The following is a 24,339-nucleotide window of genomic DNA, read 5'->3' as shown; positions in this document are numbered from 1 at the left end:
TACATTTTATTCTTCCCTTAGGCAAAGCATAAAAACAAACAAAACAACCACCATGCCTAAAGTCTCCAAAAAACTCATAGTTACTACAAGGAAAATATGTCTGCGGAGATTTTATTTATTGAATAGTGGGCAAAGATGTATTTTATGCTACAAAGACCTTCCATAGGGAGAACATATGATGGCAGCTCAGCAGTGGGCTGTGTAAAGTGTTACAGGCATGGAGAGGCAATGGATTTACGTATCAGGCTCATAGATGCATCCTTTATTAATCCAAAGAATCAATGCTAGCCAGGCAGGCTTTGTGTTAGACACTGGGCACACCATATTTCTTGGAGACTTAGAAAATTTCTGTTGCCTTTTGATGCTTTGTGACATCATTTTTTTCAAACCACAAATTGGGGTGTGTGTTTGTGTGTGTGCATGTATGTGTGTGTGTGTGTCTAGGCAAATAAGCATTACAGTTCAAATGAGTATTTAATAATATTTATAACTTGTAATTTGATACATATAAATGGCACCCTAGAAATATCAAATGGACAACAAAAAAGATACCTTATTATTAATTTTAAAATCTAAAATGCCCTTCTTTTACTATGCTGTCTATATCAGGCCCTCACCTGCTTATCCTCCCCTTCCCCCCTCCCCCCTCCCCTGATTTTTTGGCAAAGCAAGAATCTTGCCTTCTCAGACTGTCAGAAAAGTAATCTATTTTTAAATTTTCAGAATTTCAGGTCTCCTGTCATTAAACTTGATAGAGGGATTTAGGGAAAGAGAAAGTATTGTTTGAAAAAGAAAGTCAGTTTTTAGTATGACCTAAATGTATACGAGTCCGATGTTTAGACAGCATAGCAGGTTAAAGCTGGATTTTGAACATATTTTCAGAGTGTGCTTTGGCATGCAGCATTTTTGAGAGAGGTGTTATGTAAGTTATCAAAAAGCATACATTTGGGGTAGGACTTTTATTTTATCCAGAAGCTAAAAATCATCGAGTGTTGTGTTTTAATATGCAGATAACCCTTATTCTGATTTTGGTTTGGAAGCTTGATCAGGAAAGGTCTTTACTGTGGTGTTTAGGACGTCATGTTCTTTAGAAAGAAAGCTGTCTGTTTTTCTTTTCTCCAGAGGAACTGCAGTTTAGGACAGGCATAAAGCTGGCAAAATAACCAAGGGCAGAAAAAAAATTCACCCCTATGTTCTATTTGTCAAACTGACCTGCAGGTCGCAACCTGAAAGTTTATGGATCGGTGAGGCCTTGTCTCCGCATAAGCATGTTTTCTGGACTTTGGCTGAAGCTAAATTCCTGACTTCTGAAAGAGGGGTGGGTGTGGACTTCCAGCAGGAATAGCCAGTGGGAAGGAAGTAATATTCATTAAGAGTGTCTCATGCAAGCAGTGCGGGGCTAAGCATGCTCAGTGTAAATTCTCCTGGAGCCTGTCAAGCTATGTTTGAACTCGTTCCAGAATAGTGGATTTACTTTTTTTTCCACCACCAGGAAGAATACTCGATTAGACTGCATTTTGCCTTGCTTTTCCTTCTCCTCCCTTTCTTTCCTTCTCCCTTTCTTTCCTTCTCTTTCTTTCTTTCTTTCTTTCTTTCTTTCTTTCTTTCTTTCTTTCTTTCTTTCTTTCTTTCTTTCTTTCTTTCCTTCCTTCCTTCCTTCCTTCCTTCCTTCCTTTCTTTTCTTTTCTTTCTTTCTTTCCTCTCTCTTTCCTTCTTTTCTTCTTTCCTTCCTTCCTTCCTTCTTTCTTTTCTTTCTTTCCATGTTTTTTCCTCCAGAAGAATGGAAACAATATTCTTTTGTGATCAGTTCAGTAATACAATGCCCTTCAGTGTCCATATGAGCATTTCAGTGGAGAAGAAAAGAAACTTTGCTACCTGGGAACTGAAGACTACTTAGGTCAGTAAATGCTAATAAAGTTCTTAAAGACTTATGGAGCCAGGAGTTAACTTTTCTTAACTGTTAAGGTAATCTACAGCTAATGTAATTGCCTTTTCAATTAGTGGGTGTACACTGATTTTTTTTTCCACACAAAAACTGTTTTTCATGTATTGGAGTGATTTCCCAAACACAGGGAAAATATGTCTTTTGGTTAATTTGCATTTGAAAGAACTTCTTTTTGTATGAAAGATTCTTTCTCTCTACCACAAATTATGTGTTTTTTAAACAAATATTGTGGTGAGCTGATGTAGCCGTAATGGTCTGAATGTGGATGTGTTCTGTGTTATATTAATTCTTGGCTTGGGTAGGTTTGGTGAAAGTTATTGCTTTTGTTGCTGCCAGAGATGAAAGAGAGTTTGTTTTGTTGTGGATGTTGTTTTGGAACTTTTGGTGAGCTTTGAGGCTGCCTTGGGAGCCCCTTATAGAGAAGAGAGCCATCTCTTTCCATGTTTAATGTGCATTTTTCAAAGTATTCAACTTTAAGACGGGAGTATAGCTTTTTAAGAATCTGTGTAGGAAAAGAGTTTTCTTAAAAATGTAGTTTTGGAGGGAAATGGTTTATAGAAAGGTTTGTAATAAAGAATTTAATTCAAGACCGCCATGGTGAATATAAGCAAAAAATGCAAAAAAATACTGCATGCTATGTACGTACTGATTCAGTTTAGGTTAATAATTTTACTTTTTAATTTAAAAAAAGTATACCAGGCCTTAAAGGGCTGTCTTATAATATCAACTGATAACACAGAGGACTCATTAGAGAGATGTTAGGATCTCAGAAAATATCAAGTTAGCAAAGGCGGCCCCTTTAAAAACATCTGAGGACTAAGGTTATGAAACCACATGGCTTCACATAGGAGCAGTGCATCCTAGGCTAAAGCACTTTAATTTTATTCAAGAATTTTAAGAGTAAAAGGGGATTTATTTCTTTTCAAAAAAGAACAGCCAGGCAAGGATTATTGATCGGTCAGGGATTAAATATTTGCTGGAATACAAAGCATCACATATTATCAATGTGTAAATCAGACTCGCCAGCTATTCAGGGGATGTAAATGAAACGACCATAGTTTCAGCCGGAATCAAATGCAGCAGCATCCTTGCCCTGCTTTCTTCATCTTTATGTCCCAGAAAGGGATGATAGAGGTGGGGCAGGGTATGAAATGAGACTTAGCCAATGAGCTGACCTTGCTCTTTTAACTTCTGTCCATCTGTTCTTACTGGGCAGCTGAAGCAGTGAGCAAAGTGGGATGGGACCTCAGGGGGGACCAGGAAGCAGAGGCCAGACCCAGCCAAGGCTGTGATCTGTTCCCCACCCTGCGAGTTAGATATCAGGAGGAGCTAAGTGGATGCATCTAAATCCACTTCCTTCTGCTCCCAGAGCTTTGATTTAGTACCAAATGCTGCTCTTCTGCACCTGCCTCTGTTTTTCATAAGTAAAAGCTTCTCCCCATGTGTAGATGGTGGTTTATTCGATGCAGATCAATCCCTAAGGAGATAGCTGAAGTAATTTAGTCTTGTTTTGTTTTTGTCTTTCTTCTCTGACATGTGGCATTGATGAGGTTTAATTGAAACAACAAACCTTTTCTGGGATGCGAGAGCACAGTTTTCCATGGAAGAGTGTGTGTGTGTGAGCGTGTGTGTGTGTGTGTGTGTGAGCGTGTGTGTGAGCGTGTGTGTGTGTGTGTGTGAGTGTGCGCATGCAAGTCACTTGCAGTCTGGACTCTGGGACGCTGCCTCTTGGAAGGCTTTGCAAGGCTGAGGGCATTTGTCTGGAGCCAGGGATCTTTTCATCTCCTTGTCTCTGCGTTGGCAAAGAGGAGGTGCACATTCTGGAGCATGCTGTAACTCTTTACCCTGCGTCCTCGTTCCTAATACTGCGCTCTCCCCACAATACCCCAACTGTTTCCCCTTCATGACCTGTGTCTTGAAGCATAGCACCAAAACCTTTTGAGGCACAAAGGAAAACCAAAGAAGCAGAGAATGAACAAAGACAGGCCTCTTCATGTTCACATCTGGATAAAATTTAGATTGAGACAAGGGAAAATGAGTGGGAGAAAAAAAAATCTGACACCACATTAAGAAACGCATATAATTGACTTTCTAGAGTTTTTCTCGTCTCAAGCTTTCTGAGTGTTTTTGTCTCCTGCTCAGACCCTACCCATAGGATTCGGGAGAAGGTAGGTATCACATCCATATTTTGCAGTGAAGTGCAGTGATTTGCCCCAAGCAGTGCCTAGGCTGGAGCAAGCATACAGATACCTGGAGCTCCAGTCCAAGCCTCTACTTATACAAGAATAGAAATAATCTGGGTTCTATTTCTGCACCTTGAACTCAGTTTTCCCATTCGTTTTAAGATTTTGGGCAAAGACATTCTGTGCAGTAAGTTCTCCAACTGAATCCATTACTGTAATAATTTGAGAAGTATTTGAAGCTTTTCAGAAGACTTTGACATATTTCCTTTGATCTTATCTTCAACACTACCTATTAAAATAGATTGGGCCAGTGTTGTCATTTTCTTTTGACAAATGATGAAACTGAAAGATTGAATGACTTGCTGCCTAAGGTCAGGATAGAGACTACATGGGAATTCAGGTTGCCCAACTCGGGATTTGAAATTCTAGACCATCCTGAATCCCTGGGTTACTGAGGTAGACAGGATATAAAAGAGGAGTTCCATGATTCATGAAGGTGGAAAGTGTGGCAGCACCAGGGGCTCTGGATATTGTCACACTACGAAGGAGGAAACTCTGGCTGGAGAAAGTATGTTAGTGCACCCACAGTCACACTCAAGGAGTTGGAGACTTGAATTTAAATCCTATCCGTAGAATCCCAAAGTGTGTGTTTTATGGTATAGTGACTATGCACATGGGCTTTGCTAATTTCTCTGCGTCTCTTTTTTATCACGTGTAGAATGGGGATACCAAGGGGTTGCTATGAGGATTATATGAGAGGATGCATGTAAATTACTTAGCACGGTGCCTCACACAGCAGACTAAACCCTAAAATGTTTTGATTGGCATATGCTTTTATTTGTTGCTTGTGTTGTATCACCCAAGGTAAGCGTGAACTATTCTTACTGTGAATCCCAGTCAGCTCTTAGCTCAACCCACAGATCCTCAGGGCACTTGTGTTGGTAAATTAACTCCACAAGACAAGTAGTGCTTAAGGCGTATTTATTGAAAATACAAAAATGTGCTAAATGGCACAGAGAGTTAACTAAGGCAGAACGCTTATTCTTCTTGCTCTTAGTCCATGGAGAGACCAGAGGGAGGCTATCCGGCAGATGTGTCTGAGATAAGCGCACGTTTGTTGAGTCAAATCTAGTTATCTTCCGTGACTTTCCAATGCGGCTAAGCAGGCTTCTCAAAAGTGAGGAGTCTCTCTGAAGGGAAGGAAGTCAATTACAAGCTCAAAGTTTCAGTGGGAGTCAAAAAAGAAGTAAAGGCCAGGCGCCGTGGCTCACGCCTGTAATCTCAGCACTTTGGGAGGCCGAGGCGGGCGGATCACGAGGGCAGGAGATCGAGACCATGGTGAAACCCCGTCTCTACTAAAAATACAAAAAATTACCCGGGCATGGTGGCGGGCGCCTGTAGTCCCAGCTACTCAGAGAGGCTGAGGCAGGAGAATGGCGTAAACCCGGGAGGCGGAGCTTGCAGTGAGCCGAGATTGCGCCACTGCACTCCAGCCTGGGCGACAGAGCGAGACTCCGTCTCAAAAAAAAAAAAAAAAAAGGCACATGTGCAGACAAGATTTCGGGTTTTATGGGGGGTCTTCTGACCAGTGCTGACCAGGCTCTTGAGGTGTACTGTCTGGGTTCCGAAGTTCCTGGCTTACGCATATTATTACGTTAGAGAAATCCCTTTAGAGAGATGAATCTTAAGGGCCTGCTTCTGACAAAATCAGTGATCCGTAATGGACTGTTCTCTGTAGAGAACCAGGAACTGTAAGTGCGCAGTCACAGGGCTGTAAGACCAAACGGAAGGAGGGGCCACTCCCTCAGTGCAGTCTAGATGAATAAATGGTACACAGAAGTGCACGGAGCACTCAAATGCAGACCAGTAAAACAAGTCTGTTGGTGCAGAAGTGTGAGGCAAACTTCAGGGACAGCAGTTGATGGTTAAATATTCTGTCTATTCTTAATGTTGTTGTTTTTTTTTTTTTTTGAGAAGATGTCTTGCTCTGTCACCCAGGCTGGAATGCAGTAGTGTGATCTCGGCTCACTGCGAACTCTGCCTCCCGGGTTTGAGCGATTCTCCTGCCTCAGCCTCCCAAGGAGCTAGGACCACAGACATGCACCACCATACCTGGCTAATTTTTGTAATTTTGGTAGAGGCGGGGTTTCGCCATGTTGGCCAGCTCAAACTCCTGACCTCAGGTGATCTGCCTGCCTCGGCCTCTAAAAGTGCTGGGATTACAGGTGTGAGTCACCTTGCTTGGCCTAAAATTCTTAAATTCTTTACCACTCAGTTCAGAGTTCTCTTTCAGATGCCTCTTCATGGCCTTCACCCACTTGTCCCTGCTGGGAATGAAAAGCTACTCTGGGGATACAGCAGCGAGATGACAATGGGTTTTGGTTTATTGAGCATCTATTACACACCTGATGCTAGGTTTCATGCTTTATCAATATTATATTTAAAGTTCACAATGCCCCTGGAAAGTTTAAAGAGGAGGAAACCTATCCCCATAGGAGATAGGTTTCCCCCGGGGCAAAGAGGAGTCACATGATTCACCAGCTGAGCATAGGATGTCATGTGTCACACAAGGCCTTCAAGAAACATTCTAAGTGGAAAGGACTGCTGTTGTCCAATAGACTACGTTCCTTTCATGGGTGATGCCTATGTCTTGCCTCATTCTGGGTCCATTAACATGTATTGTCCAGAGTTGAGCAAGTCACGTCCCATGATGTTAGTGCTTGGTGAAGTCTATGTACTGCCTGCCTTTAGGGAACCATTCCTCTTCAACAGCAAGCTCAAATCACATTTCTTTTTTGTTTGTCTTTTACAAAAAGGTCCTTAAAAGTTTTGCAGTTTCAGAAGTAAAGAGCTTAGTAATCGTTAGGTAGTATTGCACGGTGAAAAAAAAAAAGGGATTTTGAGTGATACGACTGGGTTTTGGGTCCTGACCCTGGAATTTACTTGCTCTCTAACTTCGGGCAAACGATTTCACTTCACTGTGCCTCAGTTTCCACATCTGAAATTGTCAATGGGAATTTTCTCAGGTGAGATGCTCAGATCCGCACTATTCAACATTGTACCTATAGTCAACAATACTGTATTGTACACGAAAAATTTGTTAAGAGGGTAGACCTCATGTTAAGTGTTCTCACATACAATAAAATAAAATTAATGAAGTAAAAAAAATTAAACGATGTTTTAAAATTTAGCCTGCTTTATGAGAGCTGTTACTTTTATTCTCCAACTATCCCAGTGTTTTCTAGTAGGTTCTAGTGCTTTTACCTTTTCTGTTCTGAAAAGGCTTTCCTGTCTGGGCACAGTGGATCATTCCTGTAATCCCAGAACCTTGGGAGGCAGAGGCAAGCGGATCACCTGAGGTCAGGAGTTCAAGACCAGCCTGGCCAACATGGCAAAACCCCATCTCTACTAAAAATACAAAAATTAGCCAGGTGTGGTGGTGCCCGCCTGTAGTCCCAGCTACTCGGGTGGCTGAGGCAGGAGAGGTGGGAGGCAGAGATTGCAGTGAGCCAAGATCATACCACTGCACTCCAGCCTGGATGACAAAACAAAACAAAAAGGCTTTCTCCTTCATTTACTGAGATTGAGGGTAGCATGAGTAACTGGGCTAGGCAAACTGCTTTATATCAGAGTACTGAAAACTCTTGAATTGTTCAACTTAACTTTACATTTCCTGAATTAATGAAAGATCGAAGACTTGGAAAAGACAGAGATATTAGACAGAAACTGTAGCCAGAGCAGAATCTGGTTGACCTTAAGAATTTCCTGTATGCAAGGAGAAATGAACAAGTCAGGCTACCAAACAAATGGTTGCCACTCATATATGGCCCGCATTTTCCCCAGAGAAGACACGAACCATGAGAAGATGTTAGAATGGTTACTTTCAAAAAAACAGAAAATAACAAGTGCTGACAAGGATGTGGAGAAGTTGGAACCTTTGTGCATTGTTGATGGGAATGTAAAATGGTGCAGCTGCTATAGAGAACAGTATGATGGTTCCTCAAAAATTAACAAATAAAATTACCATTTGACCCAGTACTTCCACTCCTGGGTATATCCCCAAGGAACTGAAAGCAGGGTCTTGAAGGGATAGTTGCACACCCATATTCATAACAGCGTTGTTCACAATAGCCACAAGGTGGAGACAACCCAAGTGCCCATCAAAGGAGGTATGGATAAACAAAATGTGGTATATCCATATGATGGAAAATTATTCAGTGTTAAAAAGGAAGGAATCCTGACACATGCTACAACATGGAAGAAACTTGAGGTCATTACAGTAAGTGAAAGAAGACAGGACTAAAAGGACAAATATCATATGATTCCACTTATAGAAGATTCCTAGAGTAGTAAAATTATAGCAACAGAAAGTAGAATGGCAGGTTCTAGGGGCTGTGAAAAGGGGTGAATGGGGAGTTATGATTAGCAGGTACAGCGTTGTAGGTGAGGAAGGTGAAAACATTCTGGAGATGGATAATGGTGATGTTAACACAACAATATGAATGTACTTAATGTCACTGAGCATACACTTAAAAATGGTTAAGCTGGTAAACTTTATGCTATCTGCATTTTGCCACAATTAAACATTTTAGGATGGAGATTATTTAAATGTTTATTTTCTAGATAATTTATAATGGCTTCTCACTGTAAGTATTTGTTTTATTACTGAAATTCAGCTGTGTGTGAGGAAGAAATCAGGCTCAAACTGAGGAGGAAAAGGTAATAAAAATGCAGTTTTGAGGAAAAAAGAGCAAGAGAAGACAGGAGAAAAATAGGCTCTTGGTATATAGCAATGGAAATTTTAGGATTTCTAGATAGGAGGTGCTCAGGGGGGGATTGTATTCCATCCCTGCATTTGCATAGCAGGCACACTGCTTTAACTTAGGTGGCTTATTTGGGGTGGCATTTGGCAGCTGATCGAGACTGTAGGGCACCGAAAGTTCTGCTGAACACCTGTTTTTGCTAGACATTGCTTTTGCCATCAGAGAAAAATGGTATGAGGGCCTGTCTTTGGGAAGGCTCTGTGGGGAGAAGTTGTAGAACTCCGGAGACATGACGAAGCCACTTACAATCAGGCAGGGGGCTGGAAGGGAAAGCAACTAGCATTTACTGAGTGCCTATTTTGTACTAGGTGTTTATGTGTATTAGTCATTTAATCTGCACAGTTGCCTCTAAGGTAGACCTCCTTTGGCCACTTTATAAATGCAACTTTTCCCATTTTTGCTATCTAGTGGTGAAGCCAGGACTGGAACCCAGGTCTGTCAGAGCCTAAAGCCTAGGCGTTTCCGACACATCACACTAAATGACTTTAGGAATTACACTTCTTCAGTTAACTATCCAGCCAATCCCTCTCTGGCTTTTGCTGTCAGCAGCCGTGGATGAGGAGGTCTTCCTGGAACAGATATATGTCTCACACACTCAGCTTAGGGTTCTCCAGGGGTTTCCTGGGGGCTCTGGCTTTAACATCCACGATCTGAACATAATTTTTCATTCTCACCAACACTCGTCCAGCAACGTTGAGCCTTCCTGAGGAAAAAAGCCCAGGTATCTGCAGAGTGTCTTTTTCTGCGGTGCTGTCTCAGGTTCAGGTGTTAGATTAAATGAAGCCCAGTGTGCGGGCCCCTTCCCGGAAGGCTGTGCTCAGACTCCTTTGTTTGGTTTATGTATAGCCATCAATGCATCATTCCTTCTGCTTCAGCTGTTTGAGAATCCCATCTTCTCTATTGATTTCCCACAGAACGTTTACTGCTCTCCAAGGTGTGACCTGTACCTCTAGCTAATTTATTTCTGTCATGGCTGCAGGATTTAGGAATGAAGGGGAGGCGGGGAGAGGGGACTGGAGGGAGGGAGGGAGGAGACAGAGCGACGACGTGTCCAAGATGTGGGAAATAAATTCAGCATTGAGCCCCCCGACCGGCATGCCTGTAGCTCTGGAGGGCAGTTCTGTGCACACAGCAAGGGGACTTTCTTTGAAAATCTGCTCAGTAAGATGGAAGCTGCAGCCACGGGGTTTCAGAAGGCCAGGAATTACAGCAGGGCCCCATGGGGATGGAAAAGCAAGGAAAGAATGTGTTTGAAAATACCATCTTGACTGTTCAGGAGTCAGTCACCATATTGAGCAGTATGCGGTGGGTTTTTTCTCTTTTTTTTTTTTTTTTTGAGACGGAGTCTCACTGTTGCCCAGGCTGGAGTGCAGTGGCACGATCTTGGCTCACTGCAGGCTCTGCCCCACGGGGTTCACGCCATTCTCCTGCCTCAGCCTCCCGAGTAGCTGGGACTACAGGCGCCCGCCACCTCGCCCGGCTAATTTTTTTTGTATTTTTAGTAGAGACGGGGTTTCACCGTTTTAGCCAGGATGGTCTCGATCTCCTGACCTCGTGATCCGCCCGCCTTGGCCTCCCAAAGTGCTGGGATTATAGGCGTGAGCCACCGCGCCCGGCTGGGTTTTTTCTCTTTTAATGAAATGATGGAAACCCTTCTAGGGGCAGGAAGGAGACTGGTGAAGTCATATTCTCTTCTTCATTATGGGATTTTCAACAACAGGGCAATCGTGGGTCAGTCCCTGCGACTGCCTTTACAATGAGTGACATGTGAGATATTAAATCGAACCACCTTAACATAAACCTCCCTACCCTCTATGCCTAGAACATACCAAGTTAGCCCTTTCATGGTCTGGTTGTACTTGAATGTCCGCTTAATTTTATCCTGTGAAAATGGCTAAGAAAATCTGGCAATAAACTCACGTGAGGAAGGACGTAGATTGTTATTTTCACCTGAATAGTGACTTGCATTTGTTTAGTGGGTAGATAAATCATATTTGAATGACATTTTAAAGCTTTCAAGTTTTTAAAATATACATTATTTTATTTCATTTCCTTAACAGTGCCGAGAAGTAGCTGTATTATTTTCTGTACACAGTTGGAAGAAATGCAGGCTCATTAGCCTGCTTGCTGCCTAGGTAAGGTCACATGACTAATAAATGACAAACGCAAGATTCAAGTCTAGGGCACCTGATTCTGGATTCAGGTTGCATTACCAGACACCACGGTAGTGCAAGGGCTGTAATGTTTCACCAAGGTCACCCAGTGCTGAGCAGCAGAAGCTAAAGAGTAGGAGATGCAATAGGTCAAACTTTGCCTAACTACTTAGACAATAATGAAATGAATCAGAGCTCAACCAAACACACAGACATCTATGTTTCCACTCATCTGATTTATGTCCAAGGTCAGTCCACCTGAGGTCTGATAAGCTTTTAGAAAGAAGGACAAAACATTCACTAGTGACCATTTTCTCCCTCCTTCCCACACACTGGCCCTCCACTGCACCCCAGCAAACACACAGATATTATTCTATTTTTTAGACAGACTAAAATAAATCATTGCTCCTCATGTACTACCATCAATTATAATTTACCCCGTGCTGAGTGTTAGAATAGCAATTAGTTGTGAGGCTGGCTAATGGAATTTATGCCTATAAATCCCAGATACTGTAAGATCCTCTCCCATTTCCACAGCATGTGTAAGGAGCTTCCAAGATGTTAGTAAAAGGACAAAATGATAGCGATGGTGAGCTGGTGGGCCTTCTACAACTGGGTCGTCTTCTATCTGGACCTCTCTAACTGGGGAAGAGCAGACCATTTCTTCTTGACTGATGGCCAAGCTGCTGCCTCAGAGCCCTGCAGCCCAATAAAGAGGCCCCAGATTTGAGTCATTCTATTTTTATTTTATTTATTTCTGTATGTCACCCAGGTGGGAGTTCAGTGGCATGATCTTGGCTCACCGCAAACTCTGCCTCCTGGGTTCAAACGATTCTCATGCCTCAGCCTCCTGAGTAGCTAGGATTACAGGTGTGCACCACCAAGCCCAGCTACATTTTTGGATTTTTAGTAGAGATGGGGCTCTTTCCATGTTGCCCAGGCTGGTCTCAAACTCGTGACCTCAAGTGACCTGCCTGCCTCGGCCTCCCACAGTGCTGGGATTACAGGTGTGAGCCACCACACCCAGCCTCATTCTATTTTTAGAAAAATAACATGATGATGTCATAGAAAGGCTTCTTTCCTAAGTGCTTATAATTAAAGAAGAAGGGATAACCTTACAGACAAAATAAAATGCCCAGTGTTTAGGAATAAAATGTAACTGTGCATATCCCTGGATTAACTGAAGCTATTTTGATTTGAAAAAATCTGAACTTTGGCAAAACCTTAAACTCCTCCTTTACAGGTGGCAGGCTACATTCCTACTGTCTCAGAGGTAACCTTTGTCTCATAATTTACGATTTTGAGATGGGATGTGTGTGAGCTACAAAATTAGAAACGCTCAAGACGAAGTCATATTCTCTTCCCCATCAACAGTGTGAGATAATGTGTTTTGCTATTTCTCCTGCCTGGAGCAATTTTTATTTCTCAGCTCTTTTCCTTTTTGCAAACTGATTTAGGATAATTATTTTTCCCTTGAAGTTGGCCTGAGGTGGCATGGTGTTGCAGAGAGAATTCAAAACGTACAGGCTTAAGAAACTTTCATTTGAGTCCCGGATTCATGACTTATTAGCTGTGTGGCCACAGGATTTAACTGTCCTTATCAATTTTTGCGTCAAGAAGATGGGTATAACAATATCTATCCTAATGGTATTGTTATGAGGACCTCAGGAGATAATGGATGTGAAAGTGTTGTATAAACTCTAAAGCACTGTGCCTGTGAGGAGAACTTATGCTGTATCATTTGAGTTTTTGAAATGCCTGTACAATTATTGTCATCTCAATTATCTATGCTGTCATAATGATCAACCTTCCAGATCGTCTCTATTTAACACTGGAATTTATGTCAAGCTGTGACTTGGACCAACCAACCCACCACTAAACATCAAACAAACCTCATCCCTGCTCCATTCTATCTCTCTCCTTACTTCTGAAATAGTCTGCAGCTTTGCTCTGAGAGTTTGCTCAATCCTCATATCCACTCCTGTCCCTCTTCGCAGGTTTGTCTGGGAACTTATTTAATTGAAGCCCCTCATCTGCAGGACTCTATCTCACTGCTCCTGGAATTTCCTCAATTACTGGAGCAAAGTAGAGTGAGTGGGGCTGGGCAATGTGCAGTGAGTCCCTCAGAGTTTCAGATCTCTTCACTCTGAAAATGGAACATGTTTTGAGCTTGGATCCTGCGCAGTGAATGAAAAGGGAAGGGGTCCAGTCCTGGTCTTGCCATTTACCAGCTGTGACACTGAATGGCTACTTCAGCTCACTACAGCAAAGTCTTCTCATCTCCAAAAGAAAGATAAAAATAATAGTACTAATTTCCTTGGGTTGTTGTTAGAAATGCTTTGTAGAATATAACAGATTTTACGAAGAGAGTCATTGTGTTGACTTGATGCAATATTAAAACAGCTTTCCATTTTTTTGAACAACGACTGGTGTCTGAGTGAAGACTCTTAAGAGTATGTTAATTGATGGCAGCGAGCTCAGTGAGTACTGAAAATCGAAAGTTACCACACATAAGTTACATACGGATAAGAAAGAGTTGACTAAATGGTGATATATACATACAATGGAATATTATTCAGCCATGAAAAGGAATAAAGTACTGATACATGCTACAGCATGAATGAACCTCGAAAACATCAGACTAAGTGAAAGGAACCAGACACAAAACACTACATACTGTGTGATTCCACCTTTATGAAATCTCCAGAATAGGTGAATCTATAGAAACAAAGCAGATTAGTGGTTTCCAGGGGTTATGGAAGAGGAAAATGGGGAGCTTAATGGGTATGGGGTTTTCTTTGGGGATGATAAAAATGTTTTGGAACTAGTTAGAGGTGGTGGTTGCACAATATTGTAAGTTTACTAAATCCTACCAACTTATTTCCTTAAAAATAGCTAATTTTATGTGATGGGCATTTCACCTCAATTAAAAAAAAATACTATTAAAACAAAACAAATCACCGGGCCAGATGTAGTGGCTCCTGCCTGTAATCTCAGCACTTTGGAAGGCCAAGGTGAGAGGGTTGCTTGAACCCAGGATCTTGAGACCAGCCTGGGCAACACAGGCAGACGCCATCTCTACAAAAAAAAAAAAAAAAAAAAAAAATTAGCCAGGCATGGAGGTGCACAACTGTAGTCCTAGTTGCTTAGGAGCCTGAGTGGGAGGACTGCTTGAGCTTGGAAGGTCAAGGCTGCAGGGAGCTATGATCGCGCCACTGCACTCCAGCCTGAGTGACAGAAGTGAGACCCTGTCTCAAAAAATACAAAATAAAATAAAAATAAATTTATAAAAAAAAAAACACTGAAGAAGTTGACTGTATAGGAAGCCTTCCTGGCTCTTTATATCATCTTGGTTATTTGTGAGTTTGGTGAAGAAAGTCTCCTATACTTCTTTATGTGGTTTTTCCTACCTTCCATAGCCCCATTTTAACACCTTGGTATTATATACCTCCAAGAGTACTCAAGTTCTGTTTAAATCATTTGCTTTTCTTTCTTTCATTCATTTATCCACCCGTTCACTCACTGGGTGCTAAGGTGAGTGATAACGTGTGATCCAGGACAGAGGACAGGGAACCAGCCCTGCTGTGTAACTTTGGTGGGTACCTTACCCTTCTGGTTTTAGAGGGACATTAACTAGATCATTTCTTGGGATTCTTTCAGTTATAAAGTTCTAAGAAGAAATGAGAAATGCATTATTAGGTTTCCTTTAAATATTTGGCCAGCTAATTTCTCAGATTATTTTACTTTGAATTCATTTATCAAATCTAGCTAGACAGACAGAAAAAATAAATTACACTTTGAATTAGCCTCCTCTTTTTTTTTTATTGGACCTCAATAATGAGGAGAAAATTCATCTCTCTGCCTGTGGTGAAACTTCTTTGACCACAGGAAACCTTTCTTCATGTTTTTCAAGATGAAAAAATATCCAAAGCATGAGACTGATATGCTTCTAGTTTGAAAAGCACCTAAAAAGATTTTATCTTTAATTATAATATGTTAAAGAAAATAGACACTGCAATAACTTAATAGTCCATTAAAACACTATATTCAAGGATCATTTAGCATTTCCATGATAAATTACTATTTTTAGAAGCTTATGTAACCAAACAAAGAATGTGTTCTTGGCTATGACCATGAAGACAAGTTATTATCGTGGGAGGGACAAAGAAATCTGAGTGGCTCATGAGAGACAGAGCCAATTGCCGAGGACATTTTATAGAGCGCCCTTTCTCTTTAGTCTCCATTTTCTGCAATCAGGATAATGCAGTGCATTTTAGAGCCATTTTCATTTTTGAAGTGCCCTTTCATCATTAGCTAATAAATACTCATCAATGAATTTTCCTCCCTGTCTTGGAAGTTGGAGGAAAAAGAAAGGTAATTGCTTTCTATTTCGTAAGTATTATCCCCCTCTGGGCTTTGCCTCTTGTGCTTCTAATGGAAACATATGAAATAAATTATACTTGTCCATTTGAAAGGACCAAAGACTACCATCCTTTCCATAAAGAACACCTGGAAATTTGCAACAGATATTAGTGACCTTCAGTAACTATCCATCCATAGTAGCAGAAGGAGAGTCTGTCTCTCATTACCAAGCTCAGTACTGTTTAGTGTCTCCTGAGGACAGTTAATGGGAGGAGTGACCTGATGGGTCTTCATCAGGGAGCTGGATATGAAGGAGTTGAGGTGGGAGGAGGTAGTGTCTCAGTATGTGTCTCCAGTAGAGGAGTGAATACGCTATTTTCTAGGATCAAAAAGTTACGGTTTTGGAATTTTCCGTACTTTTGTATTTTCGTTGTTTCTTCCTCCCCTTAGTTCTGTTTAAATTTGGCTACAAGTTTTACGGTTTCTGCTGTGGTGAATTTCACTACATATCCTTAAAGCTGATCCCAGACTGTCTTACCTGCACTAGATTTTGAGGAAAGCAGTGTGAATCGTAGCATAAGCCACGTTTTGTGGGATTTCTGCTGCCATGTCATCTCTAGTAGTATTGTCGAATAGAAATAAAATGCAGGCCACATATACAATTTAAAATTTTATAGTAACTACATCAAAAAAGTAAAAATAAACAGGTAAAATTAATTTTAATAATATATTTTATTTAAGCCATTATATCTAAAGTATATCATAAAATTCATATAAAAACTATTAATGATATATTTTACATGATTTTACTAAGTCTACGCATTTTGAAGTGTATTTTATACTTCCCACACATCTCCATTTGGACTAGCACATTTCAAGGGTTCAATAGCCATATTTTGTATGACTAATGATTAGTGTCTTGGGCAGTGCAGGTGTATAGTTGTGAATAGACAATTTTTTTTTTTATTATACTCTAAGTTCTAGGGTACATGTGCATAATGTGCAGGTTTGATACATAGGTATACATGTGGCATGTTGGTTTGCTGCACCCATCAAGTCATCATTTACATTAGGTATTTCTCCTAGTGCTATCCCTCCCCCAGCCCCCCACCCCCAGACAGGCCCTGGTGTGTGATGTTCCCCACCCTGTGTCTAAGTGATCTCATTGTTCAATTCTCCCCTATGAATGAGAACACACGGTGTTTGGTTTTCTGTCCTTGTGATAGTTTGCTAAGAATGATGGTTTCCAGCTTCAACCATGTCCCTGCAGAGGACATGAACTCATCCTTTTTTATGGCTGCATAATATTCTATGGTGTATATGTGCCACATTTCCTTAATCCAGCCTATCATTGATGGACATTTGGGTTGGTTTCAAGTCTTTGCTATTGTGAATAGTGCCTCAATAAACATACGTGTGCATGTGTCTTGATAGTAGCATGATTTATAATCCTTTGGGTATATACCCAGTAATGGGATTGCTGGGTCAAATGGTAATTCTAGTTCTAGATCCTCGAGGAATCGCCACACAGTCTTCCACAATAGTTGAACTAACTTACACTCCCACCAACAGTGTAAAAGCAATCCTATTTCTCCATATCCTCTCCAACATCTGTTGTTTCCTGACTTTTTAATGATTGCCATTCTAACTGGCATGAGATGGTATCTCATTGTGGTTTTGATTTGCATTTCTCTGATGACCAGTGATGATGAGCATTTTTTCATGTGTCTATTGGCTGCATAGATGTTTTCTTTTGAGAAGTATCTGTTCATATCCTTTGCCCTCTTTTTGATGGGGTTGTTTTTTTCCTTGTAAATTTGTTTGAGTTCTTTGTAGATTCTGGATATTAGCCCTTTGTCAGATGGGTAGATTGCAAAAATTTTCTCCCGTTGTGTAGGCTGCCTGTTCACTCTGATGGTAGTTTCTTTTGCTGTGAAGAAGCTCTTTAGTTTAATTTGATCCTGTTTGGCTATTTTGGCTTTTGTTGCCATTGCTTTTGGTGTTTTAGTCATGAAGTCCATTGCCAATGTCCTGAATGGTATTGCCTACGTTTTCTTCTAGGGTTTTTATAGTTTTAAGGTCTAACATTTAAGTCTTTAATCCATCTTGAATTAATTTTTGTATAAGGTGTAAGGAAGGGATGCAGTTTCAGCTTTCTGTATATGGCTACCCAGTTTTCCCAGCACCATTTATTAAATAGGGAATCTTTTCCTCATTTCTTGTTTTTGTCAGGTTTGTCAAAGATCAGATGGTTGTAGATATGTGGTGTTATTTCTGAAGCCTCTGTTCTGTTCCATTGGTCTATATATCTGTTTTGGTAGTAGTACCATGCTGTTTTGGTTACTGTAGCCTTGTAGTATAGTTTGAAGTCAGGTGGCATGATGCCTCCAGCTTTGTTCTTTTTGCTTAGGATTGTCTTGGTAATGTGGGCTCTTTTTTGGTTCCATATGAACTTTAAAGTAGTTTTTTCCAATTCTGTGAAGAAAGTCATTGGTAGCTTGATAGGGATGGCATTGAATCTACAAATTACTTTGGGCAGTATGGCCATTTTCACGATATTGATTCTTCCTATCCATGAGCATGGAATATTCTTCCATTTGTTTATGTCCTCTTTTAATTCCTTGAGCAGTGATTTGTAGTTCTCTTGAAGAGGTCCTTCACATCCCTTGTAAGTTGGATTCCTAGGTATTTTATTCTCTTTGTAGCAATTGTGAATAGGAGTTTACTCATGATTTGGCTTTCTGTTTGGTGAACAGACAATATTTTAACAAATATTTTTAAATTAAAAGTATTTCTGAATTATTTATCAGAAAGTCACAATCTGATATAAATTACCATTCATTTTCTCTTCAAGGCTTTCTCTTTATCAAGGAAATTGTCTCCTACTTTTTTAGGAATGGGGGAATGTTAGAGGATTCTAATATTTACCAGCAGGGAAGGGGTTAATATATGTTTTGTCAAACTTACCATTCACTTTGGTGGTTACCAGTTAGTAGTAAAATTAACCACACCATAAGTGAATTTTAACTCTCATTTTGCTCCATGCTTTGCTATAACCTGAGCTCATAGTTACCTAAGAACCAAGAAATGACAAGACTGTTGATCTCAGATAGTGGTTAGAATTTGACCATGTTAATTTGAACCCAATAGTAATAGTCATTGCACTTTACATGGCTTCCACACATTCCTAATTTTTGATGCCATCATCCTTCATATTAATGTTTTGTGCTTATTTTTACGTGGTTGTGCTCTCATGAAGAAAAAGGATGCCTTTTATACTTGCAGTTTCTCACCTCCACTCAGCCAAAGGAGGTCTTATGGGCAGGGGCTATGACTAAAAGGGCAGTCAGGTGGCATGAATTCCTGCAAAATTAGAGGCAGTCAAGTGGCATGAATACCTGCAAAGGCTTGGCATCCTATTCTTGGACTAAAGACCTAATTCTGCTTGGGAACAATATCACAAATATCTATCTGGGACTTTATTTATTGGCAGTTACGTACCTCTACAGGAGAATGATAATTACTGTTGATAATTATTTCTCTTTGAACACCAACCATTAGCAAAGCACTGTGTTAGGTGCTGTGAGAATTCCAGAAAGAAATGCCATCCTTCTGCCCCCAAGAAGCTTAGTTTGATGGTAAAGATAAACACAAGACATAGAGTCCTAGCTAAGACACTAAACTGCTAACACAAAGGTATCAGCAGATACTCAGATGACCCCATGGTACTGTAAGATGCAGAAAACAAATCCTACCAGAGACTGCTACATGCCAGATTTAGCAGGTACTAAAGACAATTATAATGAAGGCATAGTTTATCTTCCTGAGGATCTCCTAATCTACTGTGAGAAGTGGGTAAAAAAAAAAAAAAAAACCAACATTACAATGCCATGTGAGATATGACAGAATGGAGACATTGACAAAACTCCAGAAACACAGATTAAGGAGACACTCCATCCTCCAGTCCAAGTTGGAAACAGATCTTCAGAGGCAAAGATGATGGGGCTAGTTTTCAAAATAGGATTCACTTGCAGAAAAATGGGAGGAAGGCAGTTTAGAGAGAAATACGAGTAGGAGTGAAGGCAAAGGTGGTTCTGGAGCTGGTGAACCCTGAGGAAAACGATCCCTCTGTAAGTTGCATTCTTCCAGGATCATCTGCTTCTGTCTTAGGATATTTGATTTAAATTATCTGACCATGTTGTTTTTTTCTTCAGTTTGTGGACATTCATCATGAAGAATGGAAAATTAAAAATTTCACTATTTTTTTTTTTAAAGTGCCACATCAATGACGATTTTAGTTTAGTCGCTGTTATAGAGAGAGCCAGGTTGTGGTGGCGAGAAAGTTATTAATTGACTGAGGAAAGAAGGTGGAGCCGAGAGCATCTCCCTGGCCTGGGATGCTTAAAATCCTTTTCAAAATAGAGTTTTTCAACATAAATGAAGAAAGAATCTGGTACATTTTAGCTGTGATGGAGGTGGTATTGCGAGCACATGTGTGTGCATTGAGGGGCTCAGAAGGTTGTACAGGAGATGAGTTTAGGAAGAGGCAAAGTGGCTTGAGATTCCCTTGAGCAAGTGATGGGAACCTCTGACTCCTGACTGTAATATAGTCATGAAAGTTTCTCATGAATGGGTAGACATGAGAAATTGCTGCAGAAGGAAGAGCGTGGCTGCCTCCAGGCCAGTCCAAGGAGGGTGCGGCAGGGTCCTGCTTATGGCCATTCTTTACTGTGTCAGAATGCATCAGACAACTGAGAGTGCTACTGCTTTTATAGCCCAGTTGGAAAGGTGCCTAGTGATTAGAGACAGGAGATTTCTGAGGTCTGTCCTCTATCCCTAACACCCTCTCTGTTAGTGACATGCTGTCCGATATTCCATCCCTTGGTGAGGAGAAACTGTGTTGGGCCTCCACAAATATGCCAAGCCTGAATAACATTTGCGAAATCGTTAATATCTCCAAGGAAGCTGCATTTTAAAGAAAGCACGCATACAAAAATACCCCTACAATTTCTCCCTGAGTTCTTTGCTTTAGATATCTTTTTCCTCTTAATTTAGAAAGAGTTCCTGAAGGCAGTGAGTTCACGGGGAAAAGAGAAGAAAATTTTGTGTTCAGGAACGTGTGTTTTGGAGACAGCATGTTCTGAACACCAGCTGGGGACAAGAAAATGCGGAAGAAGATTATGGGGGAGGGTTGTGGACTGAGACTTAAAGAGACCCAGTTGCATCCCGGGCTCTTCACTTAGTAGCTATTTTAACTGGAGCAAGTCATTAAACTTAATTGAGATAAGTTTTGTTATCTGTAAAATGGGCATAATAGTACCTTTTAATATGATTTTAACAAAGGTAAAATAATAGATGATACTCTTGGAACTTTCCAGATTTTGCAGCGCAAAATTACAGATAGATAGGAAAGGAGTGCGATAGATACTTACAGATAGATAGGAAAGGAGTATGATTATTGCTGCCATTAGGAAGAGAAAATTTGTCTGAATTCTTTGGAATAACGAATAGTTATGAGAGTGCTGTGTGGATTGGATAACAGTCAGCCAAGGTCTTTGGAACCTAGAATGGAGAATGGTTTAATCATTTATTTGTTTTATTTCCCAAATAAAGAATGATCAGAATGCTGAAGAATTATTTTAAAATAATGTAACTTAATCTCTATCAGTAGAAAGAATAATACTAACCTTCTAGATGTTGATTTAGGCCAAGTGCAGTGGCAATGTTAATGAGAAGAGTTTTGCTTCTGTAGAAAATGGTGTTGTAAGGATTGGGGCAGGGGCTCACACCTGTGATCCCAGCACTTTGGGAGGCCAAGGTGGGTGGATCACCTGAGGTTAGGAATTTGAGACCAGCCTGGCCAACATAGTGAAACCCTGTATCTACCAAAAAATACAAAAATTAGCTGGGCATGGTGGTGCTTGCCTGTATTCTCAGCTACTTGGGAGGCTGAGACATGAGAATTGCTTGAACCTGGGAGGCGGAGGTTGCAGTGAGCTGAGATCACACCACTGCACTCCAGCCTGGGAAGACAGAGTGAGACTCTGTCTCAAAACAAAAAAAAAAAAATGGTGTTGTAATAATGGAAAATTGGCTTTTTGAATATATATGTGAATTGGATACATTACTGGCTCTTTTCTAAAGCAGAGAGGGCAGTGAACTTGTGGCTACACAGCATATTGATTATTTGCACAGAAATCATGACTCAATTGCTAGTGAGAGAGAAAGGGGGAGATTAGGCTAGTTGACCCTCAAGCAAGTGGGAGTTGGAAAATATCAGGAGCGTGTGACAGGAAGACAGATTCTAGAACCAGAGGAAGGTGAAAAAGAATAAATACAATAATCAGATCTCTTGTGATGCCTTAAAACTGAACTGGCAACCAATTTTGTTTTTGTTAGCATTTTGTGTGCTCAGTTGATGACGTATTACATACAATACATGGTGGCTTATATTGATGCCAATTCCCTTCTATGTCCTAGGCATTCCTGGGTGTTTGTTAAGTGAACCAAGCATGTGCTGATGTGCTCAGTTGAGCACTTTTGGAATCTCCAATAGAAAGCCATTGAATTACCCTCCATGAAGGTGGAGGGTAAAGGAGTATTGAATATGTAGAGTGATAAAATTCACAAGGAAAAGGATTGCTTATAAAATCGCATGTAATATTCATTTATTTTAATAGTGTTAACTGTACTATGAAAACTAAATTATAATTAAAAAAATTGAATGTATTGGCTGGGGGCGGTGGCTCACGCCTGTAATCCCAGCACTTTGGGAGGTTGAGATGGGCAGATCACAAGGTCAGGAGCTCGAGACCAGCCTGACCAACATGGTGAAGCCCCGTCTCTACTAAAAAAATACAAAAATTAGCCGGGCGTGGTGGCGCATGCCTGTAATCCCAGCTACTCAGGAGGCTGAGGCAGGAGAATTGCTTAAACCTGGGAGGCGGAGGTTGCAGTGAGCCAAGATGGTGCCACAGCACTCCAGCCTGGGCAACAGAGCAAGACTCCATCTCAAAGAAAAAAAATTGAATGTATTATGACTATGTTGCATCTCTATGATAAAGATTTCTGTTTTTTTAGTATTACCTATTTTTTAATCATACATCATATTAATTGAGTATGTACTATGTGGAGTCCTGGGTGTATATATAAGAATAATCTTCATTAGCAAATATCAGAGTGAGGTCAAGCAACATCATAACTGAACAGTAACCAGAGGCTTGGTAATTACTAAAGCGCTGGGACAAGAGTAGCTTCAAAGGAATAGGAAGAATCACCCCAGTAGTTTTTGTTATGTCTCTTTTCTGGCAGTGTGGTATCACAGATATCCTTGGACCTTGCAAGGATTCCTAGTTGTAAGTGTTGAGGTTATCTAGAGAATTAGAGATGCGAATGAGTTAGCTGCTCCCTGCCATGTCTCTAGAACTTGGGCACTCTCTTTAGATCTCATTGACACATGTGTAACAAGTTGTCCTAAAGATGTGTTTAAGACTTTCTTGATAGAATAAAATCTAAATGTGGGCAGGAGTTGGTCTATCCTGGTCACAACTGCATCTCCAGTTTCTCACTTTGTATCTGAAACAGACTGGGAATTTCGTAAATTAAAAAAACTATATTTGTTGGAAAAAAGTCTTCCCTAAAGTAGAAAGATCCTTTGAAGTTTAAATGTACATCATTCAACTCTGAGGCCACTAGTTGAAATCGGGAAAAGACTTGGAAATGAACACTTTTAGAATCACTGCATTTCTTCCAATAAACAATGCATCCCATGATCACAGGGGCACTTGTGCACGTGTGTTCACAAACACATGCATATCCACATAGACTCATTTCTGTCCACTTTTTGGCCCACTGATCTTTGCTATCTAATTTAGAAATAGAAACTTGGAAAGGTGACATGAATGGAAAGTTGTACTTCACAGGTTACAGGCCTTACAAGATAGTGTATCATTAAAGAAAGAAACCCTTTCTTATGAGACTGCCTGCAGTTTTCTTTTTTGGCAAATTTTCCCTCTCTTTTTGCAACTTTCCTTCTTCCTTAGAGGATTCTTTAAGTCCTATCCGTCATCTCGTTTACTGAAATGTACCTCATTTGGGAATGAAACATTTTTGGCATAGCTGGGAGCTTTTAATGGAAATATGAAAGAAGATATCTCTGACATATATAATACCTTCAATATGTTTCCATAGATTGAATGATCTCTGATGCGTTACTCGAGATTCATAACGACAGATGGGCTGAGGGGAAGGAGGCACACTCCTTAAGTGGGGATTTCTTTAGAAACCAGCACCCCTTCCAAGGTGCTTTCAGCTATTCTTAGCAATTGGGGTTCAGCAATTCACCCCCAACAGAAGTAGATTTCTGCCAAAAGGCTGCCCGTGGGAGCTTTGTTGCCTAGCATTTTGCTCCAAACAAGAGGCGAGCCAGGCAGGGTAGTCTAAGACTTAGAGAAACCTGCAGCCCGGATGATTACGTTCCCGTTTTCAGCTGTGTGGCCTTGGTCACGTTACTTGAGTTCTTTGAACCTATGTATCTTCAGTCATGTAATGGGAGTGAGAAATAGTTTCTGTGTACCTTCAAATTCTTAAATAAGTTATGAGCAAATTTTTAGATAATGGTGGAGATTATGAAAGTTTTGATGTTCTTTGAAACTATCTTTAAAAAAGTTTTTTTCTAATTTTACTTTTTTTTTTTTTTTTGAGACAGAGTCTCGCTCTGTCACCCAGGCTGCAGTGGCGCAATCTTGGCTCACCGCAAGCTTCGCCTCCCGGGCTTATGCCATTTTCCTGCCTCAGCCTCCCGAGTAGCTGGGACTACAGGCGCCCGGCTATTTTTTTGTATTTTTAGTAGAGACGTGGTTTTACCGTGTTAG

At 40.7% G+C, this 24,339-nt stretch overlaps 1 long non-coding RNA gene across 1 annotated transcript in view; it reads left to right on the top strand.

Moving 5' to 3' along the window:
• Positions 1-1,390: 1,390 nt before the first annotated feature.
• LOC129479792 (uncharacterized) overlaps positions 1,391-24,339 on the top strand; it is a 337,809-nt gene continuing 314,860 nt past the window's right edge. Inside the window, exon 1 of the long non-coding RNA XR_010120114.1 lies at positions 1,391-1,897. This is a non-coding gene — a long non-coding RNA (uncharacterized lncRNA). The remainder of the gene's footprint in view (positions 1,898-24,339) is intronic.

This window comes from Symphalangus syndactylus, chromosome 3 (genome assembly GCF_028878055.3).
Source record: "Symphalangus syndactylus isolate Jambi chromosome 3, NHGRI_mSymSyn1-v2.1_pri, whole genome shotgun sequence".
Lineage (NCBI taxonomy): Eukaryota > Metazoa > Chordata > Mammalia > Primates > Hylobatidae > Symphalangus > Symphalangus syndactylus.
This window is presented reverse-complemented; position numbering and strand designations above follow the sequence as displayed.